The sequence below is a fragment of the Panthera leo genome, chromosome C2 (genome assembly GCF_018350215.1).
Source record: "Panthera leo isolate Ple1 chromosome C2, P.leo_Ple1_pat1.1, whole genome shotgun sequence".
NCBI lineage: Eukaryota > Metazoa > Chordata > Mammalia > Carnivora > Felidae > Panthera > Panthera leo.
In genome coordinates this window covers 49,597,616-49,620,953 of record NC_056687.1, presented here as the reverse complement: position 1 = coordinate 49,620,953, position 23,338 = coordinate 49,597,616, and the positions used below count along the sequence as shown (strand labels likewise).

General features: G+C 36.7%; 1 protein-coding gene and 1 non-coding gene across 6 annotated transcripts in view; one reads left to right on the top strand and one right to left on the bottom strand.

Annotated features, from left to right (window-relative positions):
- Positions 1-23,338, bottom strand: part of ZPLD1 (zona pellucida like domain containing 1) — a 536,628-nt gene that overhangs the window by 163,883 nt on the left and 349,407 nt on the right. The gene's annotated exons all lie outside the window — the stretch shown is intronic.
- On the top strand, positions 11,907-12,034 carry LOC122199049. Its single transcript, XR_006193318.1, has one exon. It is a non-coding gene; the product is annotated as a small nucleolar RNA SNORA18 (small nucleolar RNA).

The window sequence follows — 23,338 nt, the reverse complement described above, 5'->3', positions numbered from 1 at the left end:
GAACCTGTCAGCACCTTGATCTTGGACTTCTCAGCCTCCAGAATGGTGATAAATGTTTTGTTTAAACTACTAGGGGCACCTGGGTGGCCTAGTTGGACGTCCAACAGCTTGTAGGTTTGAGCCCCATGTTGGGCTCTGTGCAGACAGCTCAGAGCTCAGAGCCTGCAGCCTGCTTCAAATTTTGTGTGTGTCTCTTTCTCTGCCCCTCCCCCTGCTCATGTTCACTCGCTCTCTCTCCCTCTCTCTTTCTTTCTCAAAAATAAATAAACATTAAAAAAAATAAACTACTCAGCCTATGCTATTTGGTTATGACAGCCCCAGTTGTCTAAGCCAGTACTCTGTCACATGTACATATCAGAATCTGCTAACAAAGCCCCTATTTTGTCAAAAAACAACGCTCAGGGTACCTAGGTATAGTTCAGTCCATTAAACATCCAACTCTTGATTTTGGCTCAGGTCATGATCTCGAGGTTTCTGAGTTCCAGCCCCGCTCCAGACTCTGTACTGACAGTGCAGAGCCTGCTTGGGATTCTCTCTATCCCTCTCTCTTGGCCCCCACTCCTGTGTACACGCACACATGCTCGCTCACTCTCACTTGCTCGCTCTCTCTCACTCGCTCACTCTCACAAATAAATAATAATTAATAAATAAATAAATAATCCTTAAAAACCCAGAAGGCTCTCAGATTTTACCCTACTTGAAAGGTAATAAGTTAGCCTATTGTTGCTTCATGAATGCTGGCAGAAGACAAAAGACTCCTTGGTCAGAGAAAAAGACTTATCACTCAAAGCTCCAGCTCACACCTGCACACAGAAGGTTGTGTTACAGGAGAGAAACCCAAAGCCAAACCTCCAGGGCTTTTTGACAAGCAACAATCATTATAGCCAGCCAAATAAGGCAGTGCCCTCTCTTCCCTTCAAGGAATGTGCTGTTACATTGTAGTCAGGCTACTTAGTAGACTATGTGACTAGCTACAGAAACTGATTAATATCACAAGACATGTAAGCCTTGCAATCTGGCACATTTTGCAAGAATGTGGAAGGATGGATGTTCAGGGCCCATGGCAGACTGACTCTCCCAACAATTTTTTGACATTTAGAGTATTTAAATTGTTTTAAGTTTGCCATTCTTTTAAGTAATGCCACAGGAAACCCCCTTGTACTTAAAATTTGATGTTTCCTGTTATTTGCTTAGGATAAATTCCTAGAATAGAATTGCATGGTCAATAGTTTTTTTGGATGCGGGGGAGGCTTTGATAAATATTTCATTTAACAAATTCTATCAAAAAGCCATTTTCCACAATTTCTTACCAACACTAGATAATTTTCTTTGTATTCTTAAAATTTGGAAGCTTCCCTAAATTATTGGTGCTAATTAGTATTTCTTTTATTATTACTTATGTGAGCTTTTTAATACATGTGCTGGAATTAGTATTTCTTCTTTTATGAATTAATTCTAAAAGTATTTACTTTTTTATTCCTTTGAGATTATATAAAATATTATTGACTTATGAGTTATGGATATGCTTTTAATAATTCCTATAGGCTTCTCCTTTATTCAGTGATAACACCATGTATATAAACCTGCTTATGTCTACAACTATTTTAATATGAATTGTTGATAGAATTAATGATTTTCCAATTATTTCTATATAGACCAAGTATCTTATCAGCATCTCCTTAGGGAACCTACAATTAGAATCACCCGCTTTGAAAAGATCACCCTGTCATTCAAATAAAGCATACTTTATAGCATTTAGGATTAGACATATTAGGTAAGTTCAGCAGGAGTTCAGTAGAAGTACAGAAGGAAAGTTTCAATAAATGTTTGTTCTAAACTTACCTGGGTCCTTCTTTGCTAATGATTTCATGCTGATGGTTCTTGCTCATCTTGCTTTAATGTAAGCTCATGTTTCAAAAAAAGAATTTTCCCTGGTTATCAAAATCTCATTTTAGCTCACACACATCAATTTCTTCTCTATCATAAAAATACAAATCTGTTTTTATGACATTATCTGTTGTTTTTCTCCTGATTTCCACTTTGTGGCATTAATTAGCTTGTTAACTTCAGTAGACTCATGCAAAGCAGAGTTAGACACAATGGGGAAGTGTTATTAAAAGTGAAAATCTAAATGACCTCTCTCAACTCTGCTCTTCTTCCCAGTTCTGCTTTGCTACCTTTAGTCTTGAACACATAAGCCCCCTTTCCACTATTCCTTCAGTCTTTTTTTTCAACGTTTTTTATTTTATTTTTGGGACAGAGAGAGACAGAGCATGAACGGGGGAGGGGCAGAGAGAGAGGGAGACACACAGAATTGGAAACAGGCTCCAGGCTCCGAGACATCAGCCCAGAGCCTGACGCGGGGCTCGAACTCACAGACCGCGAGATCGTGACCTGGCTGAAGTCAGAAGCTTAACCGACTGCGCCACCCAGGCGCCCCTTTTAAATTTTTTTTTTCAACGTTTTTTATTTTATTTTTGGGGCAGAGAGAGACAGAGCATGAACGGGGGAGGGGCAGAGAGAGAGGGAGACACACAGAATTGGAAACAGGCTCCAGGCTCCGAGCCATCAGCCCAGAGCCTGACGCGGGGCTTGAACTCACAGACCGCGAGATCGCCTTCAGTCTTTTTATAACTAATGACAGCACCACCCTAGCTCCAGCCACATCCCACCCAAAAAGCAGTCACCAAAATACAAATAAGCTGGAGGAGTGGTTTCAGGAAAGAATTGGTGAAGCCCCACTCAAATACATTATTGTTTAGTCTCTATGTTCATAATTATAACATGTTCTAAATAGTCTTCACATTCTTCTTTAGAATAAATTATATACTTCCTCAAAACTACATTTTACAAAAAAAAATTTTATAATACATGGAGTGCAATCATGAAAATATTGATGACCTTTTAGCCTTCACACAAGATCAATGGTCTCTTGAGCACGTATTGACCTTGGCATTATTTTAAATGGTATTTAGCTCAGATCAATAAATCTTGTTGTTCATATCAATTGCAGTCAATATCTGCTTATTACAGTTAGAATACAAATGGGTAAGCAGGACTTCAAGTCAAGCTTACCCGCAGCATTTATGTTTTCTCATTATGAGATCTTAAACCTTAGTTCTAAAAATGTCCTAAATTAAAATTATTAAGGATTTATAGAATCAAGTCCTTTCTTTATGTTATATGACAGGTTTGGAACACATTATCTGGGAATTATTATAAAAGTCAAATAAAGAACAATGTTTCCTATTAAATTCTTTGCAATGAAATGTAAAATTTCTTGGGTCCATTAAAAATCCACAGAGAAGTTCTTTAAGTACCCAGGCCAGAGTTGGTCCTCAGTCACCTAGCAAGCAGGAAACAGTTGTCTGGTATACAGGTGAACCAAGGCTGATGGGTGGACAGGTGTGAGAGTGAGTACCAATGTGCCACAGGGTGGGGGTTGGGTATGCAGGGAAATTCAGGGCACCTTTTCAGGCTCAACCTTGGCCTATGTAGTGCCTAAACTGGGAGGACCAAGGATGTGGCAAGGCAGCAAGATCACTGAGAGTCTGTGTACTGTGAACACACATGAGGCACACCTTCATTGGATGTCCTCCCCACATTTCTGCACAGCTGACCCATCATGCAGCATTAATAAGAACAAAACAAAGTACAGCACACTGGACCCAGTAAGAGAAGATCCCTTATTCTAGTAATGTCCCTCCAGTGACATTTTATCCTACTGACAAACCTTGACATTTTTACATCTTTTGTTTCTACAGATTCCTTACATGTTAAGAATATCATGTTGTTTATCATGTATATATATATATATTGTTTATAGTTTGGGGACATAGAAGAGATTTCAGTTCTTTGCAGAAAAATCTATTAAATTTTCCTTTATCTATAAAATTTCTTCTATCTAGACTTATTTTGTTCACATGCTTAGAGATAATTTTCCCTACCTAAGACCAGAAAAATAATCACCTACATCATCTTCTAGTCTATTTTCTCTTCATGTAAAATTTAATCCATAGGGAATTTTCTTCTGTATATGACATAAGGTAGAAATCTCATTTTATTCTTCCCCAAATGTTTTCTAGTTATCCCAAAAGCTAAATGAGCTATTAGTTTCCCTTTAATTTTCTTTGTTTGGTGTCATATTATTTAATATTTATGTCATAGAAAGGAGAAAAAATTATTTCATAAATACCTATGAACCCATCATGCATAGGTAACAGATATTATTACATTACCATGTTGTCTTAAATTTTTTTAAGGAAACAAAATGTTATCTAGAAAGCTACAACCCCTCTGTCTATCCTGTCCGCCTCTCTCCTTCCCCATAAGTATCTTACACCCTAAGATTGGTATTTATCTTTAGCCTGCATGTTTTAATATTTCTGTTTCATATGACTGTGTACATATTTGTGTTTCAATAAGTATACATAAGTGGTGTACTTTATCCTTTACCAACTTTTTTTATTCAACATTATATTTTTTAGATGTATCAGTGTTCACACACACACATGCTTCATTCATTTTAATACTATGTAGTGTTCTATTTCATAAATAAATCACATTCTATTTGTCCATTCCCTACTACTTAGAGATACTGTGAACCAAAAGTGGCTACAATGATTTACCCACTCACCCACAACACATGAGGAGCACAATTGTTCCACACCCTCACGATTGATATTATCAGAAATTTATTTTTGCAGATCTGTTGGGCATAGAATATTATCTCATTTTTATCTTAAATTTATTTTCCTCAGGGATAGTGAGATTATATCTATAGGCCATTCAAGCTTATTCTTCCATGAATTGCCTGCTCACACCTTTGCCCATTTTTCTTAGAGAAACATTCAACTAGGAGGTCAATTACTTTGGTATACAGAGTCCTGGGATAAAGGCAGACTAACTTGCACAGGGAGCCCAGGCTCCTTCCAAGAAGTAAATAATGGAAACACTTAGCTCTGAATCACAACAATCTTGCAATTTTGCTACACTTTCAGTGTATTACTTCTAGTAGTAGTCATAAAAGTAACAGGAACATACATTTTCTGTAAATCTTGTAGGTGTCAGGTACTCTGCATGTTATATATCATCTCATTTAATTTTCATAACAACTCTATGAGAAATTCTATTATTATTTTTATTTTATAGGTGAGGAAACTGAAACTAAAAAAGTTAGATAACTTGGCTTAAGTCACACAACTAAAAAGGAGCAAAGGCAAATTCAAATCCAGTTCACATGACTTTACAATGCAGAATCTTGATCAGACACTATACATTGAAAGTCAGTGTAGGAAAGTCAGTGTAGAGGCTTAGACTGGAAATGAATCACCATCAAGTGATGAACATCTATTTAACTGAGTAAAACAGATCTTCAATAGAGGACACCATATGGCAATGAGAAACCATAAGTAAAGGACCAATGGAAATTTACAATTGCTTTGGAAATACGATTGACAGCCTTTGGTCTGAGAAAGCCACCTGAACAACTTGGTACAGCAGGAAGGAGGAACTCTCAAATAGGAGATGATGGACTTCCTGCTAAGAAGGACATGTTGTAGCTTGAATGCTCAATTGGCAAAATAAAGAAGATGTGATATATTGCTACTCCTAGTTGAAGTAAGTCATTTTGTATATATAAACCTAATCTATAATGTATATTCGTATACATTAGTGGAATATATATTCATATACATTAGTGGGTTGTGGATTTATAACTGCTTCTTAGAGGAAGGTAGAGATGTTTGGAAGACAGCCATAGCCTTTTGAGTTGTTGGAACAAATGGTAACTATACTCTCCCATAACACAATACAGGAAGTATTGTCAAGTAGAAAGGATACATCTTAGGGCAAAGCTACTATGATATTTCATATTTTCTTACTTTAGTATGTCACTTTGAATCAGAGATTAGTCAGTAACTTATAACCTAGTGTAAGCTTTATAATCTTTAGTTTTTTTCTATTCATAATTCATCTAGCGCTGATTTTTAAAAATTTGAAACACCTTGTTGTTCCTTTTTGTTTAAAAACAGAACACTGGCTTGGAATGGGCTTCACGATTTTATTCATGAGATATAGCCATCCTTATATCAATAGTAACTGCTCAATTATAATTAATCATTTTAGAGAACATGTTATTGCTTCTTATAAATCAGCTGCTGCTTCTAATTTTACAAAATGTGTTTCAATGAATTCCCATCTATACTGTTGTCATTTTGCCATTTTTTTTTTAATTTCCTCCTTAAATCCTTAGGGTTGAAAAGAATCTTAGAGATCCTTCAGCCCAATTTTAATGATAAAAAAATTGTCACTCAGACAAGTTAAAGAACTTGTTCAATATTCTATCTTTCATTAGTGGCAGACCTAAGGCAAAAAGCCAATTTCCAGAGTATTCCATCAAGAGCACTTTCCACTACTTATAAACTTCCCAAACCCCTTCCTAGAATCAGAAAAAGCACATCTCACAATTATGCATTCATTTTATTTTTTACTAATTGAGGATAGGAGACTACCTAAGACAAATTATATAGCTGTATATGGTATAGATATGTACATTTAAATATACACGTGCATATAAATAGGTTTGCCATAGATATTTTAACTCTTCACCTCTCCTTAACAACCTCCTTTAGATGCTGCACAGACATCTAAACTGGAAGGAGGATCCCAGCATCCCATTCTCACAGGATCATTCTGGTTAAGGAAGGCTCTCTTTGAATGGATGAATAATTTATTATTTCATCTAACATTTTTAAGCATGTAGCTATTTTACAGACACTCCTTTTGGGCCTTGGGGGTACTAGTGTAATTCTAATATCTACACTGTTCTCAATAATCCCAATGTCCTAAAAATCCTCATGTATATGTTTGGTTTATATGATTTTTCTCCCCAAGTCACAACTATGAAAAAAAGTAGATTGGTGACGTTATGTAACATTCATGGCCCTAATCCATTACCGCTCCCTGTATTCACATCTTTTGCCATATGACTTTCCTGTCTCTCCTATGGCCATGTGAGTCAGTCAATGGAATGTTAGCAGGTGTGATGGGAGCAAAGTCCGGAACCGCATCTGCATGCTTGGTCTTGTTCTCTTGCCCAGAGCGTAAGTGTATTTTAAATTTTAATAGATCTTTTCCAAATTAGACCACAGAGTTGTACTATTTCTTCATGCTATTCTCACTAATAATTAAGTCCTCAAAATAATCTCATGAGGTAGTTACTATGATTATTCATACTTTACCTTCAAGGAAACTGAGGTACAGAGAAATTAGTGATTGACTTGCCCAAGGGCACAGAGTTAATAAGTGGTACTGTCAGGACTCAAATGAAGGCCCACATTCTTAACCCCTTCACTGTGCCTCTCCCTTGTACTGCCTTGTGCAACCATCACCACCATTCACCTGCAGAACATTTTCATCCTGCCCAACCGAAACACTACGCCCATTAAACACCAAGTCCCCATTACCTCCCTCCCCCAGACTCTGGAAACCACCATTCTACTTTCTGTTTGATTAATATAGGAACCTCATGAGTCATACAGTATTTGTCCTTCTGTGACTGACTTATGGCACTTATCATAATGTCCTCAAGGTTCATCTATGTTGTAGAATATATCAGAATTTCCTTCCTTTTTAACACTGAAGAATTTTCCATTGTATGCATGCCATATTTTATGCATCCATTTATCCAATAATGGACATGGGTTGTGAGTACCTTTTAGTTATTGTGAATAATGCCATGAACATGGGTGTACAAACATCTGTTCCAGTTCCTGTTTTCATTGATTTAGAGTATATGCCCAGAAGTTAAATCACTGGATCCTATGATAATTCTCTGTTTAAGTTTTTGAGGAATTGACATGTCATTGTTCACAGTGACTCCACCATTGTACATTCTCATCAACAATGCACAAGTGCTCCAATTTCTCCACATTTCTGCTAACACTTGTTATTTTTTCATTTTTTTCATATTAATTTACTTATTTTTGAGAGGAAGAGAGCACGAGCAGAAGAGGGGCAGAAAGAGAGGGAGACCAAGAATGCCAAACAGACTTCATGTTGTCAGCACAGAGCACTATGCGGGGCTCGAACTCACAAACCATGATATCTATGACCTTAGCCGAAATCATGAGTCAGATGCTTAACAGACTGAGGTACCCAGGTGCCCTGTTTTTGTTTTTGTTTTTTTAATGAAAACACTAATACAAAAGACAAAAGTATTCTTTTATTATGACTGTGATTGTATCTTTCCTTCTATCCCCTCCAGTTACTCCTTATAAATGTTTCACTGGGTAGATACTGGGATTTCTGAACATCTCACCAGCCTTGTGAATATTTGTACCTCATATACTGAATGACATCCTTTCTTCCAAGCTCTACAATTTTCATCTCTGTTCACACTACATTCTGAGGAAACTTCTGGGCTTGATCTTCCATAAAACTGACTTGGTTTTCAACCACACATATTCTACTATTCAGTTTTTCAACTGAAATTTTTAGGTAATTAGTGTGATTAACTTCAGCTGTTGGGGAGTATGAATTTAGTCACATCTTTTGTATTTTTCAATTTTGCTGACAACTAAACCTTTCTGGAGATAATCTTTCTTTTCCCTAAATCTCACCGAAACCCAAAAAGTTTGCCCCGGTTCTTTCATCAATCAACTGACAGGGAGAACTTGAGTGTGAGGAGTCTGATAATACGACTCCTTTTGTCACTTACAGCAGGAACACTTTTGAACACTGTTATGATACTTTATCCATCACTACAGTTTTGCCTACACAGGTACAAGCCCTTGCACAAATTTCTCTGATGATCAAAACTCCAAGAATATAGCTCTTTCAGCTCACATACAAACTTTATCATTATTTGCTACCCTGACTAATCTGCCAAGGTGGTTGGGCTCATGGGTATTTCTTGTAGCCGCTGCATGACAGCCCATACATAACACTCCCCAAGTTAACCTTTCACTATAATGTTGACCTTTGCACACCTGTCCAGATTCTACTTACTCCCACGGTGAGTTCCTCCCTGAGAAACTTGGTGCCTTTTATGCCGCAGGACTTTTCACAGACCTAGTCAGCCAGAGAGGTACTAAAGACATTAAAGCTCAAAAGGGAAAGAATTGATCTTCCCTCTTGGATAATTTCTTCTTCCCTATGCAAATATTTCCATCTTCTTTCCAGTAACCAACTGAGCATTCTGAAGTCAAATTCAGTGAGCCTTTGTCAACCAAAGAAGTCCATATTATCCCCTTTAACCCGGGCATTGGGTTAATTGTGTCCATTCAAGTGACACTTTTCTGAAAGAAAAGTAATTCCAGAGTGACTGGTCTTATCAGTATATATGAAGAAGCTTTGGGGAATTAAGAACTTTCTATTCTACATCATCAGTTGCCCTGTTACATTTATTTCAACAATCATGTAGAGGTTTTCTAATTTATTTTTTATTTTTTTAATGTTTATTTATTTTTGAGACAGAGAAAGACAGAGAGACAGAGAGACAGAGCGGAAGCAGGGGAGGGGCAGAGAGAGGGAGACACAGAATCCGAAGCAGGCTCCAGGCTCTAAGCTGTCAGAACAGAGCCTGATGCGGGGCTCAAACCCATGAAGTGAGAGATCATGCCCTGAGCTGAAGTCGGACACTTAAATGACTGAGCCACCCAGGCACCCCAAGGTTTTCTAATTTCTATAAATTCTTACACTTCACTTTTTCTTAGCAGTGTATTATAGTTATATGAATATTGTGTCCCCTCAAATCTCTCTGAAGATACTAAATTGTTTTAGCCATCTTTTCTATATTTCTCTAGTAATTCAATTTCAGCAAGAATCATTTTGATTTGTTAAAGTTGGTAACTCATTTTTATGCCGTTATTTTTCTGAAGACTCTTAAATGTTTGTTTATAAGTGACAGATTAGGGTAATTGATACACATGGCCAGTGTGAAGGTCACAGTTCCCTGATACTGAATTTGATTGCAAAGGACAAAACCCAAGGCTATGATAAGTGAGCTTAGACCTGTTATCAGAGATACCTCTCTGTTAAAGAAGGTAGGAGTTTGCTGTCAGGATGTGGGAAAGTTTACCCTATCGGCAGCTGATATTACCCCACTGGCAGCTGATACCACCCAACTTCTCTTTTTAGCTCCAATACTCAGTTTAAATGTCCCTTCTTACTACCAGTGACAAAATCCATTTATTAGTTCTCAAACTGTGCCAGCTCTGCGAGAGCTATGTGGGTATGCATTTTCCAAGTGCTTGGAATGTCCTAGTTTTACTGATCTTCCTATTCAGTGTCCAATAGATGATTCCTGCCTCTGGCTCCTAATGATTATGATCTAGGGGTTTTCCCAAAGTTGTGTTCAAAAAACAAAACAAAAATAAAATTCCCTTCTTCCTCCAATACTAATCTCTTTCGTTTGTATTAACTGCAGTTATCAGTTCTATCTGGTTACCCCATGGATCTAATCTCATATGCTTCATATCTTCCAGAAATTTATTGCTTCTGCTGATATCAACCTTTACATTTCCTGCTGTTACATTGTTTTTCTTAATTTTATATTTATTCACTCATTCAAATGGAACTTTGGAGACAGAAAAGTAAATGTGTGTGCATAGCCATCCAGAGGCACTTAGCTCCCAACTGACTTTTTCTCTTTGCTATTTTTTCTTTTTTCTTTCCTTTTCTTATTTATTTGTATTTCATTGCTTTTTATTTAGTTTCTTTTTTTTATTCTAATGCCATTTAAGAAAGAGGATAGTGACAAGAGCACTAGTATAGGAGTTACGATTCCTTTATTCCAATCATGTTTTTGCCATTATTAAATGGGGCCTAAGGGCACATAGTAGGTACTCAATAAGTATTGAGGAACAAGTGAATGAATGAAATGAATTACAATCCTGCCCTAGGCTTCAGCTTCCTCCAAGCTTTAGGAGGCCTCTGTAAGTAACAGCAAGTTATGAATCTTCTGGGGCTGGATAGAAAACATTTATCATCACTTAACGGGTGGCACCAAGAAGAGAGAGGCTGCCATTGTGTGAGCAGAAATGCAGCAATATGTGACTACATAGGGCAAACTAAGACAGAAAACTGTGATCAAAAACCTTAATAGGAGAACTTTGACATCAGAGCCTCAAACAAGTTCAAAGCAATCATAATTAAAGGCTTAACAACTGATTCTCAGGGAACTACGAAACTGTGATCAGACCAGAGGGCAGCTGAGTACTGAATTAGTAGAGAGAGAGATAAAAAGTCTGCCTTTGAAAGAACCTATGTTAACACCCTCTCCCTTTTCCTAAGTCCACATCATAAAAACTACCATAGGTAAAATCCTCTGGGGCCAAGGGCTCGACAACCCTGCCCTGAAAATTTTCCCCAAATCCTCCAACCTGACTTAAACAACTTCTGCCAGGTTGTCCAATGGCAATGAGGTTTCCAAGTTGGGGGTACACACACACACAACCGGGTAACTCCCTACCATAAGCAAAACAATTTATTAGCAATGATATTGCTTGGCAAAACCAAAAGTCAAAATCATGAACATGTCTTCAGTGAGTTCTTTACATTGTGAATCACCTTATCACTATGATAACTATTTTATTATTCTATATCAGAGAATCCTAAGAAAACACAAGAGTTTACAAATTACACATCTGCTTGAAATACTTAGTTCAGTGATCTTCAAACACAATCACAAACACAATCACGTGGCTTATTAAAGCATAGGCTTCTGGGTTTCACCTCCAGAATTTCTGATTCAGAGCAGGAAGATACCACTCATGACACAGAGATAGTCTCATAACATACACAATTGAGCTTCATGGGGCCACCCCTAAGCCAAATCCTCAGGTATATCTATCGGGACACTTTTATGTGCAAGTACAAACAACAACAACAACAACCTCACTCCACTTGAGGTACAGCCCAACGGGGTTTTTTCTATAGACCCATATGATTGGAAATACCTCACAGTAAATATGTGGTTTGCTTTACTCACAGAATTGTGTTTAAATCTGTGAGAAAGAACTATAATACAGAACCAGACAGATCCATCCACTCTGACCCTAAGCATGGCCCTAAAATACATTTCTTGAAGAAACTGGATCCCAGAGTTTATAGGTGGAGAATTTTTGAAAGTATGTCCATATTCAAGTAGAGATCAAAGAAGCCCAAGTAAAAGAAGTGTGGATTAACTGACATGACAACTGTGCATTAAGAAGTGTTATTTTCTTTATTTAAATTCAAGTTAGTTAACATAAAGTGTAATATTCCTATATTAGTTTCAGATGTACACTAGAGTGATTCAATATTTCTATACAACACCTGTGCTCATCACAAGAGTACTCTTTAATCTTCATCAACTATTTAACCCATCACCTCACTCACCTCCCCTCTGATAACCATCAGTTTGTTCTCTAGAGTTAAGAGTCTGTTTCTTAGTTTACCAGTCTTTCTCTTTTGTTTTCTTTTACTCATTTCTTTTGTTCCTTAAATTCCACATATCAGAGAAATCATATGGCATTTGTCTTCCTCTGACTTATTTCACTTAGCATAATACTAACTCCATCCATATCATTGCAAATCGAAAGATTTCATTCTTCTTTATGGCTGAGTAAATATTCCATTGAATATTTACCAACCTTCTTTATCCATTCATCAATGATGGGCACTTAGGCTGTTTCCATAATTTGGCTATTTTAGATAATACTGCTATAAGCATTGGGGTGCATGTATATTCCTTTGGATTAGTATTTTTCTATTTCTTTGGGTAAATACCTAGCAGTGCAATTGTTGGATTTTAGGATAGTTCTATTTTTAACTTTTTGAGGAAGCTGCATACTGTTTTCCAGAGTAGCTTACTAAATGCATTCTTACCAAGAGTTTAAGAAGGCTCCCTTTCTCCACATCCTCGCCAATACCTGTTGTTGATTTTAGCCATTCTCACGGGTTTGGGGTGATATCTTATTGTAGTTTTGATTTACATTTATCTGATAATCAGTGATGTTGGGCATCTTGTCATGTGTCCGTTAGCAATCTGTATGTCTTCTTTGGAAATTTTCTATTTATATCTTCTGTCCATTTTTATTTTTACTGCAGCTTGATTGACTGATTGATTGGTTGATTGATTTAAATGCAAGTTAGATAACATATAGTGTAATGAAAGCTTCAGGAGTAGAATTTAGTGATGTATCACTTACATATAACACCCAGTGCTCATCCCAACAAGTGCCCTCCTTAATGCCCATCACAGCCCTTCCCCCCACCCAACACCCCTCCAGAAACCCTCAGTTTGTTCTCTGTTTGAGTATCTTATGGTTTGCCTCCCTCTCTGTTTTTATCTTATTTTTCCTTCCCTTTCCCTATGTTCATCTATTTTGTTTCTTAAATTCTGCATATGAATGAAATCACATATTTGTCTTTCTGTGACTGACTTATTTTGCTTAGCCTAATACATTCTAGTTTTTTCTACATTGATGCATATGTCTGCCCATTTTTAGTTGGATTATTTGTGTTTTTAATGTTGAGCTTTATAAGTTCTTTATGTATATTTGATATTAACCCTTTATCAGATATGTCATTTGCAAATATCTCCTCCCATTCAGTACATTGTATTTTAGTTTTATTGACTACTCTCTTTGCTGTGCAGAAGCTTTTTATTTTGATGTAGTCCTGCTAGTTTTTTATTTTGTTTCCCTTGCCTTGGGAGGCATATCTAGAAAGAACTTGCTACAGCCAATGTCAAAGAAGTTACTGCCTGTGTTCTTTTCTAGGAATTTTATGGCTTCAGGTCTCACATTTACGTCACTCACTCATTTTGAATTTAGTTTTGTGTATGGTGTATGAAAGTAGTCCAGTTTTCTCAACACCCTCTGTTGAAGAGACTGTCCCCATTGGATATTCTTTCCTGCTCTGTCAAAGATTTATTAGCCATATAGTTGTGGGTTCATTTATGGATTTTCTATTCTGTTCTATTGATCTATATGTCTATTTTTGTGCCAATACCATACTGTTTTGATCATTACCACTTTGTAACGTAACTTGAAGTCCAGAATTGTGATGCCTCCAGCTTTTCTTTTCTTTTTCAAGGTTGCTTTGGCTTTTAGGGTCTTTTGTGATTCCATATAAATTTTAAGATTGTTTCTTCTATCTCTGTGAAAAATGCTGGTGGTATTTTAATAGGGATTGCATTAAATGTGTAGATTGCTTTGGGTAGAAAAGACATTTTAACAATATTTGTTCTTACAATCCATGAGCATGGAATGTCTTTCCATTCTTTACCTGTATGATCTTCAATTTCTTTCATTAGTGTTTTATAGTTGTCAGAGTACAGACCTTTTCACCTCTTTGGTTAAGTTTATTCCAAGATATATTTTATTTGGGGGAGGTGAAATTGTAAATGGGATTGATTCCTTAATTTCTCTTTCCACTGCTTCATTATTTGTGTATAGAAATGCAACAGATTGCTGTTGATTTTGTATCCTGCTACTTCACTGAATTAATTTGTCAGTTCTAGCATTTTCTTGGTGGAGTCTTTTGGGTTTTCTATACTGAGTATCATGTCATCTGCAAATAGTGAAAGTTTAAGCACTTCCTTGCTGATGTGGATGCCTTTTATTTCCTTTTGATGTTTGATCGCTGAGGCTAGGACTTCCAGTACTCTATTAAATAACAGTGGTGAGAGTAGACATCTCTGTTTTATTCCTAACCTTAGAGGAAAAGCTGTCAGTTTTTCCCCATTGAGGATGATATTAGCTGTGAGTTTTGCATATAGGGCCTTTGTAATTTTGGGGTGTGTTCCCTCTAAACCTACTTTGTTGAAAGTTTTTACCATGAATGAACGTAGTACTTTGTCAGATACTTTTTCTGCATTTATTGAAATGATCATATGATTCTTAATCTTTCTTTTATTAATGTGGTATATCACACAGATTGATTTGTGAATATTGAACCACCCTTGCAACCCAGGAACAAATTCCACTTGTTCGTGGTGAATAATTTTTTAATGTATTGTTGGATTCTGTTTGCTAGTATTTTATTGATAATTCTTGCATCCATGTTTATCAGGGATATTGGCCTGCAGTTTTTTTTTGTTTTTGTTTTTGTTTTTGAGTAGAGTCTATCCGGTATCAGGGTAATTCTGGCCTCATAGAATGAATTTGGAAGTTTTCCTTCCTATTTTTTGGAATAGTTTGATAAGAGTAGGTATTAACTTTTCTTTAAATGTTTGGTAGAATTCACTTGTGAAGCCATCTGACCCTGGACCTTTGTTTGCTGGGGCTTTTTTTGATTACTGATTCCATTTCTTTGCTGTTTATTGGTCTATTCAAATTTCCTATCTTCTTGTTTCAGTTTTGGTAATTTATATGTTTATAGGAATTCTTCTGTTTCTTCTACGTTGTTCAGTTTGTTGGTATATAATTTTTCATAATAATCTCTTATAATTGTTTGTATTTATGTGGTGTTGATTGTTATTTCTCATCTCTCATTTGTGATTTTATTTAGTTTGGTCCTTTCTCTTATCTTTTTGATAAGTCTGGCTAGGGATTATTAATTTTATTAACTTTTTTCAAAGAACCAGCCCCTGATTTCATTGATATTCAATTTTTTTTTTTTTTTTAGTTTCTGTATAAATTATTTCTGCTCTAATCTTTGCTATTTCCTGCCTTCTGCTGGCTTTAGGCTTCATTTATTGTTCTTTTTCTAGCTTCTTTAGATGTAAGTTTAGGTTGTTTATTTGATATTTTTCTTGCTTCTTCAAGTGGGCCTGCATTCCTATACGCTTTACTCTTTAGGACCACTTTTGCTGCATCCCAAAAGTTTTGGACTGTTGTGTTCATTTTCATTTGTTTCCATGTATTTTTTTATTTCTTGATTTCCTGGTTGACCCATTCATTGTTTAGTAGCATGTTGTTTAACCTGCATGTATTTGTGATCTTTCCAAATTTCTCTTTGTGGTTGACTTCGTGTTTCATGGCATGTGATCAGAAAACATGCATGGTATGATTTCAATCTCTTTGTATTTGTTGAGGCCTGTTTTATGACCTAATATGTGATCTATTCTGGAGAATGGTTCCATGTGCACTTGAAAAGAATGTGTATTCTACTGCTTTAGTATGGAATGTTCTGAATATATCTGTTAAGTCCATCTATTCCAGTGTGTCATTCAAAGCCATTGTTTCCTTGTTTATTTTCTGTTTAGATGACATGTCTGTTGATGTAAGTGGGGTGTTAAAGTCCCCTACTATTAATGCGTTATTATTAATTAGTTCTTTTAGTTTGTTATTGTTGTATATATTTTGGTGCTTCATGTTAAGTGTATAAATATTTACAATTATTATATATTCTTTTTGAATTTTCCTTTTTGTTATTATATAGTACCCTTTTCTGTCTTTTGTTAGTATTTGTTTTAAACTCCAGTTTCTCTGGTATAAGTATTGCTACTCTGGATTTTTTTGACTTTCATTTTTTTGATAAATGTTTTTTTACCCCCTCACCTTTTGTTTTAACAGACTTTTTTTAAGTTTAATTTATTCAGTTTGAGAGAGAGAAAGAGCATGCAGGAAGGGCAAAGAGAAGGGGGGAGAGGGAGAATGCCAAGCAGAATCCTCACTGTCAGTGCAGAGTCCAATATGGGGCTTCAACTCACAAACTGCAAGATCATGACCTGAGCTGAAATCAAGAGTCAGATGCTTACTCAACTAAGTCACCCAGGCACTCCTGCACCCCCTCACTTTCAATCTGCAGGTGACTTTAGGTCTAAAATGAGTCTCTTGTAGGCCGCATATAGATGGTTGTTGTTTTTTTCTTTTTTAATCACTTCTGACACCCTATGTCTTTTCATTGGAATATTTAGTTCATTTACATTCAAAGTAATGATTGATAGATATGTATTTATTACCATTTTATTACTTGTTTTGTCACTGTTTCTGTGAATTTTCTCTGATCCTTTCTTGTCTTTGTCACTTTTAGTCTCTCCTTTGCACTCAAAGAGTCCCCTTTAATATTTCTTGCAGGCCTAATTTGTTGGTCATGAACTCCCTTAGTTTTTGTTTGTCAGGGAATGTCTTTATTTCTCCTTCTATTCTAAATGATACCTTGATGGATAGAGTATTCTTGGCTGCAGATTTTTCCCATTCAGCACTTAGAATATATGATCCCACTTCCTTCTGGCTTGCCAAGTTTCTATTAAGAAATCTCCACCTAGCCTTATGACTTTTCCCTTATAAATTAAGAACTTCTTTTGCTGCTTTGAATATTTTTTTATCATTATATTTTCCAAATTTAATTACACTGTGTCTTGGTGTTGGCTTACTTTTGTTTATTTTGATGGGAGTTCTCTGTGGGTCCTGGATCTGGATGTCGATTTCCTTACCCAGTTTGTGGAAGTTTTCTGCTATGATTTCTTGAAATAAATTTTTCTCCTTTTCTCTCTCTTCTTCTTCTGGGACTCCTATTATATGAATGTCATTACATTGGATGGAGTCACTGAGTTCCTTAAGTTTATTCTCATGTTGTACAATTCCTCTCTTATTCATCTTATTTTTCCATTATTTTGTCTTCTACATCACTGATTCATTCCTCTGCTTCTTCCAGTCTGCTGTTTCATTGCATCAACCTGTTTCCAATCTTGTTTATTGTATTCTTCATCTCTGTTTCTTTTTTTAACTGTTTCATCTCTGTGATAAGGGTCTCACTGATATCTTCCATTCTTTTGTCAAGCCCAATATCCTTATCTTTGCTGTTTTAAATTCTTCATCAGGCATGTTACTTGTATCTTTTTCACTTAGATCTCTGGCTGTGACTTTATCTTATTCTTTCATTTGGGATAAATTCCTCTGTTTTCTCATTTTGTCTAAGTTTCTGCCTTTTCTGTGGGTTAAAAAAAAAATGGCTATATCTCCTCCTGAATGTAATGGTTTTATGAGGAAGAGGTCAAGTACTGCCCAGGGCCTGAAACTTCAGGGAGTGTCTCCAGAATGTGCTGTGTGCACTCTACTGTTGTATTTTGGCTGCTCTATCCTTCAAACCAGTCATCTGCAGAAGCTTCCCTTGTCTGCTGTGGACAGTGTTTGGTCCCTAGCCCAAATGTGGACAGTTTTAACTTGTTGTGCTCTGCCTATGAAATGAGACCTGACACCAACACCATCATAACTAAGGTCCTATAGGGCTCTCTTGTCAGGAGACATGGTGTGGACAGAGGTTTGTGCTGATCTTCTAGGGAAGGGGCCTACTGCACAGGGACTGAGGAAAGCTTGGATGAGAAGGACAGTCCTGCCAGAGCACAGGGGTGTGGGGCTAGCTGTAAGTAAGTTAGGCATCCAGTGTTGGTGCTGCACTTCTTCCCACAAGTGGGTCTATGTTCATGCGAAGGGTGGGGTGGAAAGAAATGGTATCAGCCATTCCTTTTTTCCTGGGAGGCATCTCTATGAATACTGTCTCTCAGGGATACACTCTGAGAAGGGCTAATAATCTCCCCCGTGTGCCCCAGGCATTCCTCACTTCCTTGTTTCCATGCCTTCTACCCCTAGGTTGTTTGCCTGCCTTTTCTTGAGGAGCAGGACAATGCCCTCCAGGTTCTAGCTCAGCCAAACCCACTGACCTTTAAAACTCTAGGCTTTAACCTCATTGGTTGCAAGAACTCATGAAATTCAGCCCCTCTCATTTTTCCAAGCCAGTGGCTTTGAAGAAACATTCTCCTTGTACATTCCCCTGTGTGCTCTTCTCTTTCACCTTTCTCTGCAACCGCAGCTCCCTCCCCTCTGTAGCACCCACAATCCATTTCTCCCTTAAACCGCATCTCTGCACTTTCTACCTTCTTTGATGTGGCCTCTTCTCCCCCTTTAGTTGTGGAGTTTGTTTTGTCAGTCTTCAGGCCAATTTCTAGGGTATTTAGGATGATTTTTTAGTTACCTAGTTGTGTTCGTGGGATGAAACAAGTCTAGGATCCTCCAACTCCACTGTCACAGGCATAAATCATCTTCCTCTCCTCTAGAAAAAAGTTATTTTTAAAAAGGGCTATCTTGAAGACTATGACTCAGAATTTGGAGGGACCAAGGTGATTGGCAATGGAAGGAATCACAACATGTGAAATTCCTTAATTAAAAATTTGTTGACTTTAAATAATTTTGCCTACGATACACACACAAAAAAGAAACTTTACACTTAAAAAAACTTCACTCCAACTGGGATAGACAATAAGAATTGTTCTAACAATGAGCATTAGCTAACACAAGGACAAATCCAGAGGCATAGTGAATTTCAAGGTCATGGATCCAAAGACTCAATTATGTCATCAAAGATGCAGGTTCTTTCCACTTTTCATCCTGCTATCTGCATTGTTCACTTCATCCTTAGGTTGATTCTCTTTATGTTTCCGGAAGTTGTCAGTAGCTATAAAGGCTACATGCTTCCCTGCCCATGTCCACTGGAAGAGAGAAATCACCCTTTCCAACCTATCAAAGAAACGCATTTTCTTTTAGTCTGATTGGAACAGTGTAAGTCATATGCTCATCCCTAAACCAATGATTGATGCCAAAAGAAGCAGTGGGTTGATTGGCCTAGGCCAAGGTTGCTGAACAATCATTTCCAAGAGGAATGAAACTCATATTGGTTTTAATTAGGAGCTAACAAACAGCTCAGTCAATTATGCAAACTATAAATGGAAGAAGGATGGAGTAAATTTGAGGGGTAAATTATAATGTTCCATAAAGCATGCAAGACTTGAAAGGACCGTTAGAGCACAGAACTTTTGACACAAGTTTGACACATGCTAACATGACTCTCAATTTGAGAGTACATAGCAATAGTGACTGAGGATCATTCGAATGACTCAGCTTTAAAATTGTTCGTATTAAATATGCAAAGTGCCTTGGACATAACATCTATACTGAAGATATTCTTCTAAAGACATTCTTACATGAAATGAAATCTCTTCTCCTTCCTTCAAAATTTTCAATTTATTGACTTTGGAACTATTCAACAGGGAAATATCAGATAAACTTCAGAATTCCTTTCTTCTCAGACTCCTTTAGAAAGTTGTAGAGCATTATTTTCCTTTTGTATTTCAGCAATTTTGTTAGTGGGCTTTTTTTTTTTTCTCCTAAACTGATCATTATGGATAAACATAAAATCTCTAAATAGATTTTCCTAGTCAGTTAACCATATTCTTGGGGGAAAACATAAGGTAGAATCATTATTAAAAAGCATTCTCAGTAATACACACATCTTTATTATGTCAGTCTTTTGCCAAAAAAAAATAAGATTGATAGTAAAATCCACTTAATTTTTTTTCTTCACAGAATCAAGCCATCTGCCTCAGAATACACCACCAGCCTCTGTTAGATGAATTCACACATTTTAAAGCCCCGGAGTAACCATTTGAATGGAAATTGGACACTTCTTGTCATTTAGGAAGCTTTTTTAAACTGGAAAGGCTTCTCGTTTGTTCAATTAAATGTGTGTGTATGCAATACACTTTATGAAATTTATCCCAAAACATTGAGGCTGAAATAATATTTGAAACAGATGGCACAGCTGCTGTATTTAGAGAACTACCCATGGACATAGATGGAGACATTGAGGGAACTTTGAAGTGCGAGTCAAAATACTGTATAATCAAGACTCTCAACCACAGCCATTAGGGATGGGAAAATCTTTGTGATGTCAACCCTTTCCCTCATGGAGGTGTGTGGAAGGTGCTAAGATTTAGTCAAGTGGAATTTATACCCTTCTCCGGATGAATTCTTCTCTTCTCAGTTGAGTCTTAAAATTTGAAAATGCTGGATCTGCTGCCTCAGAGTTTTCTTTCTCTTGAATACTATTTGAAAATGGAGCTACACACTGTAAGTATTGTTCCCAAGGGAGTGTTAGATAGTGATGTGTGCAAAGCAGAGAAAAGCAAAATAGAGTGCTTAGAGCTGGAGGGAAATTAGGGGGAAAGACCACAGAGATTATTTCTCTAGTGCCCTAATTTCGTAAGAGAGGAAACAGAGGTCAAAGCAGGTTAATTGGCAACACCTCAATCCCACAGAACTGATCTCCTCAGACTCATTTTGGGACAACTTCCACTGCAGACATTGTTTAATAAAAGGAAAAGAAAGGCTGAACACTTTTGAATTTTATTTTATTTCACTTTATTTCATTTCATTTTGAATAAATGTCACATCTAAAAACAAGTCATAAGTTTTATAAGGCAGATATAAAACGGCAATATAGAGAAAAAGTTCAACTTTTCTTAAAACTGCTTTAAGGTAAAAATATTTCACAAAAATGAAAGTATAAATGCTCTAATTTCTGTAAACAATGTGTGTGTTAACAGGGTATTTGGCTAAATGTTTCCTTTCACATTGATCACGTCAACACAACTTGCAGCTTGTTTGAAAATACTAACACAATTCTAAATCTTAATCTAATCAAGGAAGCAAAAGTTCTGATGCAAAATTCTTGAATTCAGAATTCTTTAGTAGGTGAAATACATCTGAGCGCGTACACACACACACACACACACACACACACACACACACACACAGGCATAAACAGCAACCAAGAGGAAAATATTTCAACATTCATAATAACAATTCTTCTTAAATGCAGCAGTGTCTGGGGTTTGAAAGTTCACACATTTCCCTCTCAGTTGTGGTTTTATAGACATGAATGTTGAAAGCAGATGCCTTTAGTTTATTTCAGGGAGATCCCTAAGCTACTGAAAATGACAAATCTCAGCAATCACATTTAGGCTCCAATATCCTTCTATGTTGAAAAGAAATGGATAAAACCCTTAATAAGAAAAGCAGCAAATAACTAAGTTTATCCATCATCTTCTCTGCAGCAAGAGCTAATGAAACAGAAATGAAACCATGTCCATCTTCAGAGGAACTTTTCCCCAATAGACTATGTTCCTGTACTGCCGTGGAGTCCTCCTGGAGAGGGCAAATTGATTTTCTAAAACATCTTGGTTATTCCAGAGACAGAATAAAGTCACAGCCTGACATGTTAACCTTCCACTACATTTCTAAGACTGGATCTATACAACTGGGACAAGGGAAGAATTACACAACTTCAAGGCACCTCAGCAGAAAGTCCATTTATGCCTGGACCACCCCCAAAAGTTGGTACATTTAGCACTTTTGCCTCACCCATTAATTCATCGTGACTCTTGTGAATATGTGGTTGTGGTCCCATCTTTGTTTCCATGTAAATCAGAGCAGTAGTTGCTAAAATGGAATAACTGTACATAACATGTACACTGACACCAGCTAAGAGTCTCCGCAGAATAAAAGTCTGTTTTTCTTTTCTTTTTTTCTTTTTTTGCACTTAGGGAAAACAAAGAAATTTCCCCAGTGCCCTGAGAAGTTTCAGCCTCCTTATTTCCATTATATAATTTTTTTACAAGTTTCAATAAAGAATTTTAAAACCAGAAAAGCTCAAACACATTGATCTTAAAATTTCTTTTAAGTTCCTGACATTTCCTTTCTCACACAATGAGTGGTGAAAGCCAGTCAAGAGCTGAAGAGTGTTTCTTTTTCTTTGATATGGTCTTGTATTTTAAAAAAAAATCTCACTTAAATCTCTATAAAGTTCTTTATTAGTATGTATGAGCCACACACACAAGCACACACATTCATTCATATACCCATTAACTGGGAAAGAAAGAGAAAATGAGAATTTGACTTGGAAAAAAATCAGCACAGCAAACCTATCACTTGGTCATTTTTGGCATGTAATGTTCCATTGGTATAGTAGAAGGTCTACACAAGGGCACCGTGGAGAGCCAATCTACCCCACATACATTCCTGGAAGTTGTAACTTCATGGAAAGGGACCTCTTCCTAAGGTAAGGGAACATCAGGGCACTCTATACCATTTGGGGTCATCTGCCACTGATACTGCAAAAATTATTTGAGATGCTGAATTATACAGTGTTGCTCAAGTTATCTTAAGACAAACTACATACCCCTGCGAGGCTGTGAGAAACTGAAAGAGTTTAAACAAAAGAGTTTAAAACCAAGGTCATTTATAAGACACAAAGAATGAGGTACTTTATTAGACACTAAGGAAAGAACTATAAGACAATGAAGATAGTGCCCATCCTTCAACTGTTTGAAGTTAGGAGGAAAATCCAAGACCACTAGAGAGAAAAAAATGCAATCAAAATGAATGACACATTTCCCAAGACCTATGAGAGTCACTATGACAGCAGAAGGGCCATAGCAGCAGGGATGGCCACAGCCAAATGATAACAGACTTTAAGCTCCCAAACAAAACACATAGGCCAACCTGCAAGAATTAAAGTTGTGTTTCTTTTTCTACTGCTATGTATTTGTAAGTTGTTTGGTTTTTTTCTT